We start from the raw sequence: 17,559 nt of genomic DNA, 5'->3' as shown, positions 1-17,559 counted from the left end.
GCCCCATCATTGCTCTCCCCAGCCCCTTCATTGCTCTCCCCCACCTCCCCTCATTCTCCTGCTCCTCTCCCCAGCGTTTCAGTATAAAAAAAAAATAAAAAACACAACTTATCTATCAGCCCACTCCCCTGCAGCAGCATCCCCCTCGTTGCCGGAAACTTTCACTCTGACCCAGGCGCACTGCATGATGACGTCATCAAGCAGTGCGGGCCTGTGTCAGGGAGAAAACAGAGGTGAGGACGGATCCCTCCAGCTCCGCTGCCATTTTCCTCCTGTCAGCAGCGGAGCTGGAGGGATCGCTCCCTGTCCGCCGCATATAATGAGGGCAATCTGGCCATTGGCCCTCCGGAGCTTGGGGCTCCGAGAAGCAGGCCAAATTGCCCTCAATATTAACCGCCCAGCAAGGGCCCCCCTGCACTGCAACCCTGATGCAGTTGTAACGGCTGCGCCGGCAGTAGGTCCGTCCCTAGTCTGTACTAGGTTTGAGGCTAAGTCTGTGGGTGGTGTTTAGACATTTAGTCTTGGGTTTGAAGTACTTTAGAGAGTATAGTCTGGAATCTGTAATTATGGGATCTGGTCAGGTATAAATATTAGTTTAAGGGTCAAGCATGAGGACTGTACTTAGGAGATTCAGATTTGGGCATGAATTTTTAGGATATCTGGTCTTAAATTTATTAAAGAATTTGATCTGGGGTCTGAATTTATTTAATAGTCTGCTCTGGGTCTTTATTTAGGAGGTCTGGATAGGGTTCTGAATCTATTAAGAGGGGTTGTTCATAGTCTAGTGAAAGGTCTGTATTATTTTTAGGGATCTTGTCTGGGAAATGTAATATTTTAAGCGGTTTTGGCCAATATTTCTTTAGGAAATGTATTTTGGCATCTGCATTTCTTCTAGGTCTGGTCTGGGGACTGAATTTAGGGGTCTGGTCCATGATCTGAACTTAGATCTGGTCTGGAGTCTGAATTGATTTGTGTTTCCATGAAGGCTACTAGTTATGCTTCAGAAGCAAGGGGTTAAAAATGTCTGAGTAGCAATTATTGCAGTTGTCATTAAAAGTCACCTTTGTAATTTCGTCTCAGCACAGCACACGCGGCGATGTCACAAGATCACGCCTGCTGCATGGAGCCTTAATTAGTGATGAGTGAGCATGCTTGCTACTGCTCGGTGCTCGCCCAAGCATCTCACTGCTCGAGATGCTCGCCGAGTATTTCCGGGGTTGCTCAGCGGGAGCTCGGGTCCCCTCCCTGCATGTTTGGTGCTCTTTAGAGCGTCAATCTACATGCAAGGATTGTCTCCCACACACTGTAATGCCGTAGCCATGTTGGTTGTGGCATTACAGTGATTGGCTGGCCGCACAGCATCATCAGGTCTATATCAGACCTGGCACCGCCATGCTCGTCACAGTCACTCCGGAATCAGACAGTGTAGAGAGAGCTGCTGCTGAGCTAGGGAGAAATTTGCTTGTTTCCAGTTACTGTAGGTATACCAGACTATATTAGAGACACATATCCATCTCAACTAACACTCCTTCTGAGGACTAATCCAGCTGCAGAGATATCAGTGCTAGGCAGGCAGGCGGAGTATATAGCAGACAGCAGTGCACATAGCAAGAGGCTCCATTCCAGTTTCAGCCTGCTGCAGTTACCTGCAGGAAGTGGTGGAGGTGGAGCCTGCAGCGAGCTGTGCTGAGTGTGCTGTCTGGACTGTGTGCTGCTGTGGAGAGAGCTCCTGGGAAGGGAGGTTTTTTTTTTTCCATCTGGGACTTTTTGTCTGCCCCCTTCCCAGGAAAAAAGGCTCAGAGTGGGACTGGCCTCCGGGGCTGGGCCCCAGGCTCCCACCTCCCGGTCCAAGCTGGCGGGGGGTGGGAGGAACACCAAGCCGGCTAAGGCTGCAAGATCTGGCCAAGACAGCAGGGGTTCCAGCATGAGGACCCGGAGGACCCCCGAGGCTACGACCGCGGCGGCTCCTCCCTCCGGAGGTAGGTTGAGTACGAGCGGAGGTGCTGCAGCGGTGCCCCCTGATTGGGGTACCAAGGCGTCGAGGGAGGCAACCGTCACCTATGCCTCCCGTATACATGCGCACCTCTGCGAGTATGAGGACGCCACAAAGAAGCTAAGTTCCCTCTGGGGGGAGTTGAGGGTGGCTCAGGAGAGGTCCGTGAGGGCCTCTGGCAGTAAGAAGCCTGAGCTATCCGCCGCGGTCCGGAAGATCAAGCGGGCCATTCAAGACCTGGAAGACCGCAGGAGCACCATACTGGCAGGAAGTGGACCCTTCATGGAGAAGCTGCTTAATGATGACCGGTTCAGAGCCATGACCGGTGGGGCTCTGAAGGGGTCGCAGGGCCCCGGCCAGGCGGTGGAGGAGGAGGAAGAAGAGGTATGCGTGGAGGAGGTCGCACCCTACCCACCGCATGGTGGCCTGGTAAGTGATCTCCAGGCATCGCATAGCGGGATGGGAGAGCCATCTGCTCAGGGGCTGTCTGATTCTAGCCCTTCAGAGGGCAGCGGGAGCGAGGGGGAGGATGAGGAGGATGGGAGTAGCAGCAGTGAGGGGGGCTGCCTTATCATGCAGCAGATCCAGCAGATCGAGTCCCCGGTACGTTTTGGTCAGCTTACGTTCGGGGATGAGATCTGCGAGGATGAGGCACCCGTGAGGGGGATGAAGAGAAAAGCAAAAAAAAAAGAGAAAAACAACTGTTGCGCACAAGTTTGTGTATGTCCCCCTCTCTGGGGCCCCCCTGTCCCGTTGTGCGGCACCCGCCACCCACCCCGGCTTGGACTCTGTTGTGGGTCCACAGCGAGGGAGCGGGGAGACTATAGGCCATGGCACGCAGAGCGCTGCCCCTGTTTGTGGTAATGGAGGCAGTGGGTCCAAGGTGTCTGATATGGAGCATGGCACGGAGGGCGGCCCGACGGTGGGTGTGATCTATGGTGGTGCTCAGGCTGGATCCCCTGTAAAAGGGAGGTCTGGCCTGGCACCTGGTGCGCCTGCTGGCGTGCGGGGGGCGGCTTGTACATCTGCCGCTGCCTCCTGCTCTGCTGGCGGCGCACCGACAGCCGGGGCCGCATCTCCGGCGGCGTGTGCTGGGGTTTCTGGGTCCCTCACGCGCGGATCCACTAAATCTGGATCACTTTCAGGGACCCAGAGACCTGGTAAGGTGAAGGGCGCGGGGCCTGCCGCTCCGGCAGAGCCGGCTCATAAAGGAAAGGTGGGGCTTGCTCCCCTGGCAAAATCCGTGGCGAGGTCGGGGCCCCCTGCGCAGGGGCCCAGTAATGGGTCAGCGCGGGGGGCTCCACCGCCGCTGGGTGCCGAGGGGGAGTGGCCTAGCCTGGGGCCGACCGCCGGAGCTGGGGTGGCCAGGCTTTTTGTGGCAACGGGTGTGACGGTAGGGGGTGCTATGCCCCTGAGAGCTGGTGCCGCTGGTCCAGGGGCCCCTGTGAGTAGACCCGGCTCCGGGTCGGCTTCGGGGGTCCCTGCGCGGCCGGCTTCGGGGGGTGTGGCCTCCCAGCTGTCCACGGCGCCAGTAGGAGTGGCCTCTGGGGCCCCCACCGTGCTGCCTGGTGTGGGGGGCGTGGCCTCCCTGTCATCCACGGCACCGGTGGGAGTGGCCTCTGGGGCCCCCACTGTGCTGCCTGGTGCGGGGGGCGTGGCCTCCCTGTCACCCACGGCACCGGTGGGAGTGGCCTCCGGGGCCCCCACTGTGCTGCCTGGTGTGGGGGGCGTGGCCTCCCTGTCATCCACGGCACCGGTGGGAGTGGCCTCTGGGGCCCCCACTGTGCTGCCTGGTGCGGGGGGCGTGGCCTCCCTGTCACCCACGGCACCGGTGGGAGTGGCCTCTGGGGCCCCCACTGTGCTGCCTGGTGCGGGGGGCGTGTCCTCACGGGTAAATCCCGCACAAGTGGGCGTGGCTTCACCCGAAAATGGGCGGGGCTTAGCGCCGGCAGCTGCTGGGAGCAGTAGTGCCACAGCTGTGGCTAAAAATGGAGGTGGTGCCTGCCTGCCGGTGTCCTCTGTGCCCACGGGCTTATCTGGGGCAGGGGCGCCGGCAAAAATAGCTGCAGCACCAGGCTCCCAAAACCCCCCGGCAGGGAAGGTGCTGCCAGCAGGTGGCAGCAGTAGTAATGCTGTTGAAAAACCTGCTGGCAGAAAGTGTGTGGAGGAGAAAAACAACTGTGACCCCAGTGTGCATGTGAGTGGGAGTGGGGCAAGTGGGGTGACTGTCGGTATGGATGTGTCTGTGGTGGAGGAAGCGAGTGCTGGTGTGTCTGTTGCTAGTGGGGGGAGTGGGGGTGGGGCTGGTCCATCTGCCCCCCCGGCTGCTGGTCCCCGGAGTTTTGCGGGGGTAGTAGCCGGGGCCTCGGGGTCTTCTCGGGGGGCTTCCTCACCTCTGGACCTCAGGGACGGTGACTTGCGACGCCGTTTCCTGGAGGCCCTCAAGAAGGGAGAACGGACGATCCAGGTAGAGGGAAGAGAGGTGGACCTGGCCTTTTGGCTAGATAGACATGGCCTGGCCGCCTTCCAAGATAAAAAGGAGGGGGAGACAGCGTGGTCCCTCCCGACAGCCGGGCAGGGGGTGGCCAGGAGGAATGTAGTTCGTCTTCGGTGGAGGGGCAGTGAAGCGTGCCCGCCAAGAGCAAGGGTCGTGGAGCTCCTCCTGAAGATGAACTTCAGGGCGACTGACATCTTTGCCCTGATCCATCCTTTTGGTACCCCCATCTTCGACATCAGTTTTGTTCGGCCGGAGGGCCTAGAGCTTTTTTGGTCGAATTTTGAACTGGTGAAGGGGGAGCCCGGCTGGCGAGACTTTGCCGTGCAGGCGGTGTCTCGCCAAAATGGAGTAAAGAGAGTGACCGTTCTAACTAATAACGAGTCGCACTCTGGGGTCGATATTATGACGTGGCTTTCCCGCTATGGGGAGGTCACGGACGTCCCAAAAAAGAACAGGGACGAGTTTGGCATCTGGTCAGGGGGCTGGACCTTCATGATGAGGTTGAAGGTCTCAGGCGGTACTGTCACCCACATCCCCTCCTCAGCATTCCTGGGGAGGGACAGGATCCTGATCTTCTACCAGGGGCAACCAAAGGTCTGCCACAGGTGCGGTGATCCCCGCCACTTCAGCGCGGGCTGCAAGGTGCAGAAATGTGCCTTGTGTGGCGGGGTAGGTCATCTTGCCGCGGCCTGTGGTGACATTAGGTGTCACCTGTGTGGTGACCTAGGTCACCCGTACAGCCGCTGCCCCCGCTCCTTTTCTAACACCATCTCTGGTCAGGCGGGGGAGAGCCATGGGGGGGTCCCCAGCGGTGCATCCTCTGCTGGAGCCGGAGGTGGGGGCGGGAGAGGAGCTGAGGGGCCGGTGAAGGAAGGCGTGGCCAGTACATCTGCCCACCAGTGGCATCAGGTGAGGCGCCGTGGGGGTAGGGGGCAGGATAAGCCCCAGGCGACTGGGGTGATGTCTGTACCCTCCTCGGAAGCGGCAGCCGGTGCCCCTGAGGCCCTGGGGGAGGAGGCGGTGAGCGAGGAGATCAGGAGGATGGAGAGGGAGGAGGTGGCTGCTTCTGATGACTCCTCCCAGTATGAAAGTCTGGACGAGGAGGTGGTGGAGCAGCCTAAAACAAAAGGTGACAATAAGACCAGTAAGAGTCGGAGGAGGACCTGAAAAGGGGCAAAAACATCTAAGGCCCCCCCCCCCTGGCCACTAAGGTGCCTACGGAAGGGCTCACCGGCTCCCCTCTGATCCCCCTCTCCAACCGGTTCCATGCCCTCGATGACTCTGCTGTGTCGGAGGTCGGGGGTGAGGGACCGGCGGTAACATCTGAGGTGCCTTCAGGGAGCGGCGGGGTCCGTCCTCCGGAGGGCTCACTTTCCTCTGGGGGGGACTGCCCTGGGGTCCAGGGGTGAGGAACCCGGTAAGACTGGGAAGGTGGTGACGGGTGCTATGGACACCTCGGTGTCACTAAAGAGGAGGGGAGAGTCTGGCTCCTCCTCTGAGGGTGAAAAAGATAAATTGAGGGGTGCGGTTAAAAAGAAGGCCGTCTAACTCAATCACCCATGATGGCGGAACCTACCCCGTTGACTCTGGCGTCGATTAATGTCGCCAGTATAAAGTCAGATGCGGCCAGATTTATGGCCTTTGATTTTTTTCAACCGAGTTGAGGCTGACATTTTATTTTTGCAGGAGACCAGACTAACGGACATGGGGGCCATTTAAAAAGCAAGGAGGGAGTGGAGGTGCGGGCCCTCATACTGGTCTCTTGCGGCCGAGCCGTATAGCGGGCCATTCAAGACCTGGAAGACCGCAGGAGCACCATACTGGCAGGAAGTGGACCCTTCATGGAGAAGCTGCTTAATGATGACCGGTTCAGAGCCATGACCGGTGGAGCTCTGGAGGGGTCGCAGGGCCCCAGCCAGGCGGTGGAGGAGGAGGAAGAAGAGGTATGCGTGGAGGAGGTCGCACCCTACCCACCGCCTGGTGGCCTGGTAAGTGATCTCCAGGCATCGCATAGCGGGATAGCCCCTGAGCAGATGGCTCTCCCGTCTGATTCTAGCCCTTCAGAGGGCAGCGGGAGCGAGGGGGAGGATGAGGAGGATGGGAGTAGCAGCAGTGAGGGGGGCTGCCTTATCATGCAGCAGATCCAGCAGATCGAGTCCCCGGTACGTTTTGGTCAGCTTACGTTCGGGGATGAGATCTGCGAGGATGAGGCACCCGGGAGGGGGACGAAGAGAAAAGCAAAAAAAAAAAAGAAAACATCTATTGCACATAAGTTCGTGTATGTCCCCCTCTCTGGGGCCCCCCTGTCCCGTTGTGCGGCACCCGCCACCCACCCCGGCTTGGACTCTGTTGTGGGTCCACAGCGAGGGAGCGGGGAGAATATAGGCTATGGCACGCAGAGCGCTGCCTCTGTTTGTGGTAATGGAGGCAGTGGGTCCAAGGTGTCTGATATGGAGCATGGCGCGGAGGGCGGCGCGGAGGGCGGCCCGACGGTGGGTGTGATCTGTGGTGGTGCTCAGGCTGGATCCCCTGTAAAAGGGAGGTCTGGCCTGGCACCTGGTGCGCCTGCTGGCGTGCAGGGGGCGGCTTGTACATCTGCCGCTGCCTCCTGCTCTGCTGGCGGCGCACCGACAGCCGGGGCCGCATCTCCGGCGGCGTGTGCTGGGGTGTCTGGGTCCCTCACGCACGGATCCACTAAATCTGGATCACTTTCAGGGACCCAGAGACCTGGTAAGGTGAAGGGCGCGGGGCCTGCGGCTCCGGCAGAGCCGGCTCATGAAGGAAAGGTGGGGCTTGCTCCCCTGGCAAAATCCGTGGCGAGGTCGGGGCCCCCTGCGCAGGGGCCCAGTAATGGGTCAGCGCGGGGGGCTCCACCGCCGCTGGGTGCCGAGGGGGAGTGGCCTAGCCTGGGGCCGGCCGCCGGAGCTGGGGTGGCCAGGCTGTTTGTGGTGAAGGGTGTGACGGTAGGGGGTGCTATGCCCCTGAGAGCTGGTGCCGCTGGTCCAGGGGCCCCTGTGAGTAGACCCAGTTCCGGGTCGGCTTCGGGGGTCCCGGCGCGGCCAGCTTCGGGGGGCGTGGCCTCCCAGCCGTCCACGGCACGAGTGGGAGTGGCCTCTGGGGCCCCCACCGTGCTGCCTGGTGCGGGGGGCGTGGCCTCCCTGTCACCAAAGGCACCGGTGGGAGTGGCCTCTGGGGCCCCCGCCGTGCGGCCTGGTGTGGGGGGCGTGGCCTCCCTGTCATCCACGGCACCGGTGGGAGTGGCCTCTGGGGCCCCCACTGTGCTGCCTGGTGCGGGGGGCGTGGCCTCCCTGTCACCCACGGCACCGGTGGGAGTGGCCTCCGGGGCCCCCACCGTGCTGCCTGGTGTGGGGGGCGTGGCCTCCCTGTCATCCACGGCACCGGTGGGAGTGGCCTCTGGGGCCCCCACTGTGCTGCCTGGTGCGGGGGGCGTGGCCTCCCTGTCACCCACGGCACCAGTGGGAGTGGCCTCTGGGGCCCCCACTGTGCTGCCTGGTGCAGGGGGCGTGTCCTCACGGGTAAATCCCGCACAAGTGGGCGTGGCTTCACCCGAAAAGGGGCGGGGCTTAGAGCCGGCAGCTGCTGGGAGCAGTAGTGCCACAGCTGTGGCTAAAAATGGAGGTGGTGCCTGCCTGCCGGTGTCCTCTGTGCCCACGGGCTTATCTGGGGCAGGGGCGCCGGCAAAAATAGCTGCAGCACCAGGCTCCCAAAACCCCCCGGCAGGGAAGGTGCTGCCAGCAGGTGGCAGCAGTAGTAATGCTGTTGAAAAACCTGCTGGCAGAAAGTGTGTGGAGAAAAAAAACAACTGTGACCCCAGTGTGCATGTGAGTGGGAGTGGGGCAAGTGGGGTGACTGTCGGTATGGATGTGTCTGTGGTGGAGGAAGCGAGTGCTGGTGTGTCTGTTGCTAGTGGGGGGGGTGGGGGTGGGGCTGGTCCATCTGCCCCCCCGGCTGCTGGTCCCCGGAGTTTTGCGGGGGTAGTAGCCGGGGCCTCGGGGTCTTCTCGGGGGGCTTCCTCACCTCTGGACCTCAGGGATGGTGACTTGCGACGCCGTTTCCTGGAGGCCCTCAAGAAGGGAGAACGGACGATCCAGGTAGAGGGAAGAGAGGTGGACCTGGCCTTTTGGCTAGATAGACATGGCCTGGCCGCCTTCCAAGATAAAAAGGAGGGGGAGACAGCGTGGTCCCTCCCGACAGCCGGGCAGGGAGTGGCCAGGAGGAATGTAGTTCGTCTTCGGTGGAGGGGCAGTGAAGCGTGCCCGCCAAGAGCAAGGGTCGTGGAGCTCCTCCTGAAGATGAACTTCAGGGCGACTGACATCTTTGCCCTGATCCATCCTTTTGGTACCCCCATCTTCGACATCAGTTTTGTTCGGCCAGAGGGCCTAGAGCTTTTTTGGTCGAATTTTGAACTGGTGAAGGGGGAGCCCGGCTGGCGAGACTTTGCCGTGCAGGCGGTGTCTCGCCAAAATGGAGTAAAGAGAGTGACCGTTCTAACTAATAACGAGTCACTCTCTGGGGTCGATATTATGACGTGGCTTTCCCGCTATGGGGAGGTCACGGACGTCCCAAAAAAGAACAGGGACGAGTTTGGCATCTGGTCAGGGGGCTGGACCTTCATGATGAGGTTGAAGGTCTCAGGCGGTACTGTCACCCACATCCCCTCCTCAGCATTCCTGGGGAGGGACAGGATCCTGATCTTCTACCAGGGGCAACCAAAGGTCTGCCACAGGTGCGGTGATCCCCGCCACTTCAGCGCGGGCTGCAAGGTGCAGAAATGTGCCTTGTGTGGCGGGGTAGGTCATCTTGCCGCGGCCTGTGGTGACATTAGGTGTCACCTGTGTGGTGACCTAGGTCACCCGTACAGCCGCTGCCCCCGCTCCTTTTCTAACACCATCTCTGGTCAGGCGGGGGAGAGCCATGGGGGGGTCCCCAGCGGTGCATCCTCTGCTGGAGCCGGAGGTGGGGGCGGGAGAGGAGCTGAGGGGCCGGTGAAGGAAGGCGTGGCCAGTACATCTGCCCACCAGTGGCATCAGGTGAGGCGCCGTGGGGGTAGGGGGCAGGATAAGCCCCAGGCGACTGGGGTGATGTCTGTACCCTCCTCGGAAGCGGCAGCCGGTGCCCCTGAGGCCCTGGGGGAGGAGGCGGTGAGCGAGGAGATCAGGAGGATGGAGAGGGAGGAGGTGGCTGCTTCTGATGACTCCTCCCAGTATGAAAGTCTGGACGAGGAGGTGGTGGAGCAGCCTAAAACAAAAGGTGACAGTAAGACCAGTAAGAGTCGGAGGAGGAACCGAAAAGGGGCAAAAACATCTAAGGCCCCCCCCCTGGCCACTAAGGTGCCTACGGAAGGGCTCACCGGCTCCCCTCTGATCCCCCTCTCCAACCGGTTCCATGCCCTCGATGACTCTGCTGTGTCGGAGGTGAGGGACCGGCGGTAACATCTGAGGTGCCTTCAGGGAGCGGCGGGGTCCGTCCTCCGGAGGGCTCACTTTCCTCTGGGGGGGGGGGGGGACTGCCCTGGGGTCCAGGGGTGAGGAACCCGGTACTGGGAAGGTGGTGACGGGTGCTATGGACACCTCGGTGTCACTAAAGTGGAGGGGAGAGTCTGGCTCCTCCTCTGAGGGTGAAAAAAGTAAATTGAGGGGTGCGGTTAAAAAGAAGGCCGTCTAACTCAATCACCCATGATGGCGGAACCTACCCCGTTGACTCTGGCGTCGATTAATGTCACCAGTATAAAGTCAGATGCGGCCAGATTTATGGCCTTTGATTTTTTCAACCGAGTTGAGGCTGACATTTTATTTTTGCAGGAGACCAGACTAACGGACATGGGGGCCATTTACAAAGCAAGGAGGGAGTGGAGGTGCGGGCCCTCATACTGGTCTCTTGCGGCCGAGCCGTATAGCGGGGTAGCGGTCCTTTTTAAGGCCGCTTCGGTGGAATGCAGACGGGTGATCGAGGTAGAAATGGGGAGGTGCTTGGTCCTTGACGTCTTCATGGGGGGACAGGAGCTCCGGCTCATTAACATCTATGGTCCACAGTCAGAGTGGGACCGTAAATGTCTCTTCCTGAAGATCAAGCCCTATCTTTTTACCAGCCGGCAGGTGGTCTTCGGTGGGGACTTTAATACTATAACTAGACCCCGTGATAGGGGAGGCCCCGGAGACCGAAGGCTGGCTTTTGATAGTAATACCCTTAACAGCATAGCAAGCGAAGCTCGCCTGGTGGATGTCCACATCCGGCACACCCCAGGTCACGGGGGTTTCACCTTTCATAGGGGTAGTTGTAGGTCTAGGATAGATAGGTTTTTTTTAAAGGAGGAAGCCGTCTCTTCTGCAGTGTCCGCTGTTGAGGTGGAATTCTCCGATCACTGTTTCATTTCCTTTTCTTTGAATGTTGCAGAGACTCCCCGGATAGGGAGAGGCCTATGGAAGCTGAATTCGTCCCTGTTGGAAGAAGCGGATGTGAGACAATCCTTTGAGGAATTTCTTCAGAGCCAGGTACCTCTCTTGGGTCTCTGTAGCAGTAAGTCTGAGTGGTGGGAGATCTTCAAAACAAGGGTTGCGGGGTTCTTCCGTCAGCTTTCGAGCCTCAGAGGCCTGAACAGGTACCGCCTGTATCGGGAGCTGGGGAGGAAACTCGAGCAGCTCGTCTCGACTGGATGGGACCGTGAGGAAATCTCCAGGGTGAAGGCCTTGCTCAAGGGGTGCCAGTATGATAGGCACACATCCTTAGTTTTTGAGAGGGATTTCGGGAGGTACCGCTCGCCCGACCCCTACAGGAACTGCAGGATGTCAGTGAGTTGCAAGATGGTAACAGGACTGATCGACAGTACAGGTTCCCTGAACAGATCCAAATCAGGGATCCTGGAGGTGGTCAGATCCTTCTACTCGCATCTCTTGGGAAGGAGGGATCCAGATCGGGATGAGATGTCGGCTTTCCTGGCTGAAACCATCCCTGAACCAGGGGATGACCCCTCTCTTCATGGTTTGGCAGAAGCAATCAGGGAAGAGGAAGTGAGACGGGCCATTGATGGGCTCCGGCCCAAAAAATCACCCGGTCCGGATGGCTTAACATCCGAGTTTTACAGGACTTTTAGGGACTCTTTGGTCCCCCTCATGACTGAGGTTTTTAATGAATGTCTCTCCTCGGACATTCTTCCCGGTTCAATGAGGAAGTCCGCCCTGATTATCCTGTCAAAGGGTAAAGACTCGTCCCGTATTGAGAATTGGCGTCCCATAGCGCTTCTCAATACGGACCGAAAGGTTCTGGCAAAGGTGCTTTTCAATCGATTGGTGAAGTTTGCACCCCGGCTCCTTTCGGGGGCCCAGCACTGCTCTGTTCCAGGCCGCAGTACTTTTAGTGCTGTGCTCGGTGTCCGAGAGGCAGTGGAGCAGGGCAGGGCAGGTCTCTGGAAGGGGTACTTGCTGTCCTTAGACCAGGCGAAGGCCTTTGACCGGGTTAACCATGAGTACCTCTGGTCCGTCCTTCTGAGGTACGGTCTGCCCGGGAGGTTTGTTGATTGGTTGAGAGTATTATACAATGGGGCAGAGACTTTTCCGCTTGTGAACGGTTGGGTCGGACCCCCTTTTGAGGTGAGGTCTGGTGTCCGCCAGGGCTGTCCTCTGAGCCCACTGTTATACGTGTTCGCGATCGACCCCTTTTTAAGGAGAGTGGAACGCGGACCGTTGGTGGGAGTCGGGATGGACCGGGCGGAGCCAGAGGCCACCTTGAGGGTAGTGGCGTACGCCGACGACGTTTCCCTCTTTGTATCCACGAGAGAGGAGGCGGACTGGGTCATGTCTGAAGTTGAGCGCTACTCGGTGGCTTCTGGGTCCATGATCAACCGGGATAAGTGTGAGAGTCTCTGGCTGGGAGGGGGAGATCCAAGTTTCGATCTCCCGGACACCCTTCCAGGGCCTCAGGCCACAGCAAAAATTTTAGGCATCAGTTTCGGCCCGGGGGACTATCCCCAGCAAAACTGGGAGGGCAGACTTAAGATTGCCGCCCAGAAGGTGGATCAGTGGAAGGGTTGGTCCTTGACCCTGAGGGAAAGGGTTAACCTGGCCAAGGGGTATTTGCTCCCTTTATTAATATACCTGGGCAGCGTCTGCATCTTGCCAGAACCTCTTTGGACACGGGTCTACAGCCTGTTCTTCCAACTATTATGGGGGAATAGGCTGAACCTGATCAAGAGGGAGGTCACGTACCGCACGAGGAGACTAGGAGGGTTGGGTATGGTCAACCCGGTGGTGTTTCTAGTAAACACCTTTCTTAAGGCAAACATCGCCAACCTCTGGTTAGAGAGGGCTCCTCCGTGGGTATTCTCCTGTAGGGGGTGGTTTCGGCCTTTCTTCCAGGAATGGGAGACAGGAGGGCGGGTGAAGGACCTTCGCACGCCTCATGGGCATCTTCCGGCTTATGCTACCCTGGTTGTGAAGGCGATCCGCCGGTGGGGTCTGGGAGTGTGGGAGATCAGGACCTTGTCAAGGAGGTTACTTGACAATAGGGTTCTGTTGACCCACTTCCAGAAGCCCCTGGCCCTCAAGGATTGCCCAAGCCGGGATCTGGAGGTGGGGCTCGGGTTATTAAACTCTAAGCGGATCCCCTTGAAGTTTTGGGACTTGACTTGGCGCTGCTTCCATGGGAGACTGTATGTGAGGGGCAACCTGAAGTACAGGAACTCTGATGACCGGGATTGTCCCCGCGAGGAGTGTGGCGGCATGCTTGAAAGCATGGAGCACTTCCTGCTTCAATGTCCCTTTAATACAGAGGTCTACAGTAGGGTGGGTGCTTCCATTGGCTGGCCTAGGCTGGCAGGCCTTTCCTATGCGGAGTGGGCCTATGGGGCATTCAGGTCCCTTGGTGGCCGAGATCGGGGCACTGTCTTCTTAGTTAGTTTAGTGACTAGGTTTTACACGTGGAATGCACGGTGTTTAGTGTCCACCCAGCATAAAGTCCTCCCCCGGGAAGAGGTGATTAGGAACATCCTGGGTGACCTGGCAAAAGTGCGCTCGCTGGAGTATGAGAGGCTGGGTGCAGGGAGGGCTTCCCTTCTATGGAGGGGGTTCTCATTTAATGTGCCCTAGGGAGAGTTAGGGTATGTGTGTCTGTGATAGGGTTAGTTTAGTCCTTTCTATATTTTATATTTATTTGTAGGGTCAGATGGATGTGTAGGGTCAGGGAGGGACAGGTAGGGACAGTCTTTAGGGATAGGTAGTTAGCATTAGGTTGGTAGTGAGGGTCAGAGAGGGACAGGTAGGGACAGGTAGGGATAGATTGGTAGGGCGGTAGGGACAGGTTTTTCTTTTTCTTTAATAGGGAGGGACAGGGTGTTTGTGTGCTAGATTAGGGTGAGAACCTCGGTAGTCTCCAGTTTCCTGGTGGTGGGCTGCTCCCCTCACACTATAGTTTTTTGTTTTACGGTATTGGAAACCCGAATATAGGGCTTGCAAGTACTGAACTTGGGTCTGACTTTTGTTCATGGTTATGGTCATTTGTTTATATTGTGCTATTGTTATGTTGTGTTTGCTTTGGTTATGTTGAGTACTGTATATACATGTATAGTTTTGTGTATTGTATGTATGTGTAATTTGCGCACGGGGGGGTTAGTGTAGGTTGGGTGGGGGGTTTCAGGGGGGGAGGGGGAGGGGTTTTTGGGAGAATGGACGTCCTACGGGATGCGGGAAAAAGGACCCGTTATTTGTGGGCCACAAACTTTCGTGGGACCTAAAAAGAGATGCTGTGATAAGGCCACAGACTTTCGTGGGACCTTGGGTGTTAAAAAATGGTGGTGGGAAAAAAAATAAAAAAAAATAAAATAAAATAAAAAAAAAAAAAAAAAAAAAAGGGAGAGGGTTTTTTTTGTGTGTGTATAGGTGTTAAGCTTTTTGGCCAGGTGGCCCGTCTCTTTTTTTTTTTTGGGCGATGGGCCTGGTTTCTTAGTTTTCCTTTTGTTAGGGGGTTAGGTGTGAATGTGAGCGAATGTTGGGGTAAAGTAAGGTATATGTAAGGTCTTCCCTTGCCAGGGGGGTCCTTGGGAAAAGTAAGGACCAGTATTTTGCTGGACTCTGGACTCTGGAGAGTCTTGGACTTGCTGGGGTCCTAGGACTATATTTTGCTGGGGTTTTAGTTGTTTTTGTACAGTGTCTGTATTTGTGTTGTGTTTTTGTATTTTTATAATAAAAAGAGCTCCAGTTCAGCCTGTTGCAGCTTCTTTCAGGAAGTGGTGGAGGTGGAGCCTGCAGCGAGCTGTGCTGAGTGTGCTTCCTGGACTGTTTGGCTGCTGTGGAGAGAGCTCCTGGGAAGGGAGGTTTTTTTTTTCCATCTGGGACTTTTTGTCTGCCCCCTTCCCAGGAAGGAAAGCTTGTGGTGGGTCTGGCCTCCGGGGCTGGGCCCCCGGCTCCCACCTCCCGGTCCAAGCTGGCGGGGGGTGGGAGAAACACCAAGCCGGCTAAGGCAACAAGATCTGGCCAAGACAGCAAGGGGTCCGGCATGAGGACCTGGAGGACCCCCGAGGCTATGACCGCGGCGGCTCCTCCCTCCGGAGGTGGGTCGAGTACGAGCGGAGGTGCTGCAGCGGTGCCCCCTGATTGGGGTACCAAGGTGGCGAGGGAGGCAACCGTCACCTATGCCTCCCGTATACATGCGCACATCTGCGAGTATGAGGACGCCACAAAGAAGCTAAGTTCCCTCTGGGGGGAGTTGAGGGTGGCTCAGGAGAGGTCCGTGAGGGCCTCTGGCAGTAAGAAGCCTGAGCTATCCGCCGCGGTCCGGAAGATCAAGCGGGCCATTCAAGACCTGGAAGACCGCAGGAGCACCATCTTGGCGGGCAGTGGACCCTTCATGGAGAAGCTGCTTAATGATGACCGGTTCAGAGCCATGACCGATGGGGCTCTGGAGGGGTCGCAGGGCCCCAGCCAGGCGGTGGAGGAGGAGGAAGAAGAGGTATGCGTGGAGGAGGTCGCACCCTACCCACCGCCTGGTGGCCTGGTAAGTGATCTCCAGGCATCGCATAGCGGGATAGCCCCTGAGCAGATGGCTCTCCCGTCTGATTCTAGCCCTTCAGAGGGCAGCGGGAGCGAGGGGGAGGATGAGGAGGATGGGAGTAGCAGCAGTGAGGGGGGCTGCCTTATCATGCAGCAGATCCAGCAGATCGAGTCCCCGGTACGTTTTGGTCAGCTTACGTTCGGGGATGAGATCTGCGAGGATGAGGCACCCGGGAGGGGGACGAAGAGAAAAGCAAAAAAAAAAAAAGAAAACATCTATTGCACATAAGTTCGTGTATGTCCCCCTCTCTGGGGCCCCCCTGTCCCGTTGTGCGGCACCCGCCACCCACCCCAGCTTGGACTCTGTTGTGGGTCCACAGCGAGGGAGCGGGGAGAACATAGGCCATGGCACGCAGAGCGCTGCCTCTGTTTGTGGTAATGGAGGCAGTGGGTCCAAGGTGTCTGATATGGAGCATGGCGCGGAGGGCGGCCCGGCGGTGGGTGTGATCTGTGGTGGTGCTCAGGCTGGATCCCCTGTAAAAGGGAGGTCTGGCCTGGCACCTGGTGCGCCTGCTGGCGTGCAGGGGGCGGCTTGTACATCTGCCGCTGCCTCCTGCTCTGCTGGCGGCGCACCGACAGCCGGGGCCGCATCTCCGGCGGCGTGTGCTGGGGTGTCTGGGTCCCTCACGCACGGATCCACTAAATCTGGATCACTTTCAGGGACCCAGAGACCTGGTAAGGTGAAGGGCACGGGGCCTGCGGCTCTGGCAGAGCCGGCTCATAAAGGAAAGGTGGGGCTTGCTCCCCTGGCAAAATCCGTGGCGAGGTCGGGGCCCCCTGCGCAGGGGCCCAGTAATGGGTCAGCGCGGGGGGCTCCACCGCCGCTGGGTGCCGAGGGGGAGTGGCCTAGCCTGGGGCCGGCCGCCGGAGCTGGGGTGGCCAGGCTTTTTGTCGTAAAGGGTGTGACGGTAGGGGGTGCTATGCCCCTGAGAGCTGGTGCCGCTGGTACAGTGGCCCCTGTGAGTAGACCCGGTTCCGGGTCGGCTTCGGGGGGCGTGGCCTCCCAGCCGTCCACAGCACCAGTGGGAGTGGCCTCTGGGGCCCCCACCGTGCTGCCTGGTGCGGGGGGTGTGGCCTCCCTGTCATCCAAGGTGCCGGTGGGAGTGGCCTCTGAGGCCCCCACTGTGCTGCCTGGTGCGGGGGGCTTGGTCTCCCTGTCACCCACGGCACCGGTGGGAGTGGCCTCTGGGGCCCCCACTGTGCTGCCTGGTGCAGGGGGCGTGTCCTCGCGGGTAAATCCCGCACAAGTGGGCGTGGCTTCACCCAAAAAGGGGCGGGGCTTAGCGCCGGCAGCTGCTGGGAGCAGTAGTGCCACAGCTGTGGCTAAAAATGGAGGTGGTGCCTGCCTGCCGGTGTCCTCTGTGCCCACGGGCTTATCTGGGGCAGGGGCGCCGGCAAAAATAGCTGCAGCACCAGGCTCCCAAAACCCCCCGGCAGGGAAGGTGCTGCCAGCAGGTGGCAGCAGTAGTAATGCTGTTGAAAAACCTGCTGGCAGAAAGTGTGTGGAGAAAAAAAACAACTGTGACCCCAGTGTGCATGTGAGTGGGAGTGGGGCAAGTGGGGTGACTGTCGGTATGGATGTGTCTGTGGTGGAGGAAGCGAGTGCTGGTGTGTCTGTTGCTAGTGGGGGGGGGGTGGGGGTGGGGCTGGTCCATCTGCCCCCCCGGCTGCTGGTCCCCGGAGTTTTGCGGGGGTAGTAGCCGGGGCCTCGGGGTCTTCTCGGGGGGCTTCCTCACCTCTGGACCTCAGGGATGGTGACTTGCGACGCCGTTTCCTGGAGGCCCTCAAGAAGGGAGAACGGACGATCCAGGTAGAGGGAAGAGAGGTGGACCTGGCCTTTTGGCTAGATAGACATGGCCTGGCCGCCTTCCAAGATAAAAAGGAGGGGGAGACAGCGTGGTCCCTCCCGACAGCCGGGCAGGGAGTGGCCAGGAGGAATGTAGTTCGTCTTCGGTGGAGGGGCAGTGAAGCGTGCCCGCCAAGAGCAAGGGTCGTGGAGCTCCTCCTGA

Source organism: Phyllobates terribilis, unplaced genomic scaffold, assembly GCF_046119375.1.
Source record: "Phyllobates terribilis strain yellow unplaced genomic scaffold, ASM4611937v1 Scaffold_1__5_contigs__length_1240528914, whole genome shotgun sequence".
NCBI lineage: Eukaryota > Metazoa > Chordata > Amphibia > Anura > Dendrobatidae > Phyllobates > Phyllobates terribilis.
The sequence above is the reverse complement of the archived record's forward strand: the minus strand, read 5'-3'. Positions refer to the sequence as shown.